Source organism: Hyaena hyaena, unplaced genomic scaffold (genome assembly GCF_003009895.1).
Source record: "Hyaena hyaena isolate Hyena2069 unplaced genomic scaffold, ASM300989v1 scaffold_843, whole genome shotgun sequence".
Classification (NCBI taxonomy): domain Eukaryota; kingdom Metazoa; phylum Chordata; class Mammalia; order Carnivora; family Hyaenidae; genus Hyaena; species Hyaena hyaena.
The window spans coordinates 852,147-855,052 of record NW_024081471.1 but is presented as its reverse complement, the minus strand read 5'-3'; positions in this window follow the sequence as shown (position 1 = coordinate 855,052).

The window sequence follows — 2,906 nt, the reverse complement described above, 5'->3', positions numbered from 1 at the left end:
AAATATATTATTCACTTTTCTTCTTTTTGTCATGACTCAAGGTGATAAAACACCTATATGATGGGATTAAGGGAGGTGAATGACATAAGCATTGTGATGTCATGTTGGGCTATGACTGGCCTTCTGAGGATGCATCAGAAACAGGATCATTTGCTTCTGGGCTACAGGTGACTCTGGGAAACCAAGGAAGGGGAAACTATGGATAAGGGAGTGAGAGCTACTGTATATAAAAATATTTGACCATTTCAAATTGGGCTCAAAGTAGCAGTAATAACCAAGCTGTGAGCACCACCTTAAAGCTACCACTTATTTAAGTTTGTAGTGACAGATGTCAAGGATTAGGTAATTCCCATAGCAAGTTATACATCCTGCCACAAATTTGCAAGTGTAATGGTATGACTGTAATGTAACAGATTAAAGAACAAAAAGTCAAAGTGTTCAAATGATCTTCTTCAAGTCTCATAATTTGAAAAAAAAATATTTATGGAGTTTTGAGAGAGATAAATCTCATTTCGTACTCAATTCTCTTTCCATTTAAATACATATTTTTTATGTTGAATGCATTGTGTAAAATATTATAGATTTGGAACTAAAAATTTATTTTAGGCCTAGCTACAAAATAATTTGGTGATACTCTTTAAATATTTTGCTGAATTTCTCCAGTCTTTAAATATGAAGCTTTTTTACCTATAAAAGTAAAGAAGTTTGTATAAATTACATCTACTTGAATATATTTTACCCTTTTATCTAAGCTCTAAATTTGACAAAACTTCCATTTATTTTGTCAATGAGTGTTTGAAATATCCCCCCCTTTTTTTTTTTTTTTTACTGTTTTAGGTACTAAAGATTTGTGATTAAAAAGACAATCAAAAGCCCAGGTTTTGTGAGTCATTTGATTATAAATGGCATGAAATAAATAAATACATTACATAATAACATCCATAATATATAAGGGTGTATATATACACATGTATATGATTTATATATTTTGTATGTCTTTATTACATATGTGAGATTAAGTAAAGTTAGGCTGTGAAGTAGACTGTGGCAGATGGGGAGAAGTTAAAGGTAGATTAAGATGGTGTCCCTGAGGTGATATTTGAACAGACTGTCATGAAGTGCATTGATGCTCTGCAAAAGAACTAGGGAATATCTCAAACACAAGAGAACAAAGAAGGGACAAAGGGACAAGCCCTAAGGCAAAAATGAGCTCCTTGTGTTTTAGGATCAGCATGAAAATCCAGGTGACCAGATTGGAATAAATATCTGGAAAAGTATCCACTTCTCATCTATTCTACTGAAATCACTCAGGTCTGTACTAATATTTTATTTCACTTTGATATTGAAATAACCTCCCTGAATTCTTCCTGCTTCCTCTAGTGTCAATTCTCTATGGATTAACAATACAGGCATGTTCAAGTCAAATCGTTTCTCCCATTTAAAAATTTCCAGTGGATTATGATCATATTCAGAATAAAATATAAACTGCCTAAATGGGCTACAAACGTCTACATGTCTACCTGTTGCAGGACTTGCTGATGAGCAAATAATAAAGTGTAAGGAAAGGAAGAGTCAGGGAAGGCTCCCAGATTCTGACCTTGCTAGGTAAATGATAAGGTCATTAACTGAGATGTAGAAGATCATGAAAACCAACTTAGAGGAGAGTATTAAGTATACAGTATCATATATTGGATCAGTGATGTAGGAATGTCTAAATGTATCCAAGTGTTAGGAGAAATAAAGATGAAGATATTAAATCAATATATCAAATATTTTATGAAATGAAAGAATTCCTTCTAAAGACTATTAATTAGTGCAGCAATAAGAGTATGTATATAATCTGTAATATAGCTTTAAAGAATGGAGTTTTTTGAAGATGAACACTATCTAAGAAGTAGCAATCCATTGTAAGGAATTTACCCATACCATCTCTAGCCACATGGAGAAGGAAAACACATACATTCAGGCACACACACACACACACACACACACACACACTCTCACACACACACACAGCTAAGACTTCAAGAAAAGGGAATTGTTGCTCTTAAGACATAACTAGCTTGCAGTTAAAGCACAGGTTAAAGGGGGATTTATAAAACAGATGGAGATTGTTATAAGAATTGTACTCATGACAGACTCTAAGTTCCAGAAATGAGAGAGATTGTTTGGGAAAAGAAAAGAGTGTTAGATTGGGTCAAACTAGGATATATAAGAGCTCTGCAGAGAAGAAAGTCTTGTGTATCTGGTCAAAACCGTGATAAACGAGCATAAATGTCCTCATAGGCTGAGTGCCCCAAGACAGAGTGGAAGGTAGACTCCTTCAGGGGTTGATGTGGGAGGGAGGGGGCATGGAGAGGCTGGTTCAGCAGGCGTGCTAAGAGAGGCACATGAAGCTGTAAATGCATGTCTCAACATTGTTTCTTCTAGTTGTCCCTATTTGTTTTCCATGATAGAAAATGCAAATATCTTCAATTATCTTTCAAGAAGCAACAGTAAATGGGCTTTTAAGACAAATGAACTAGAGAATGTTAAAGATGGGAATTAACAGTGAATCCAACATTGTATTAGATTTATAAATAGAATAAATACATTTTTCAGTGTCAACTGAACGCTACATTTTGGTGCTTCTCTCTTTTATGTATTTTCCGTTACTATAGAAACTCCCTCTGTGGAGCCATATATCTATTTTAATCTCGTCAAGACTTTCCTGAGGTAAAAAAAAATCATTAACATTAAAAAAAGAAGAAAGATTCAATAGAAAAATCTTACAGAACTACAAAGATCTAACTAAGCAAGTATTCTATCTATAGTCATGTTTACATATCATCCTATGTATCTGGTACTGAAAGCAAATGAGCACTTCACATTTCTGTGTGTGAAATGAGAATAGTGATGTTCTTTCC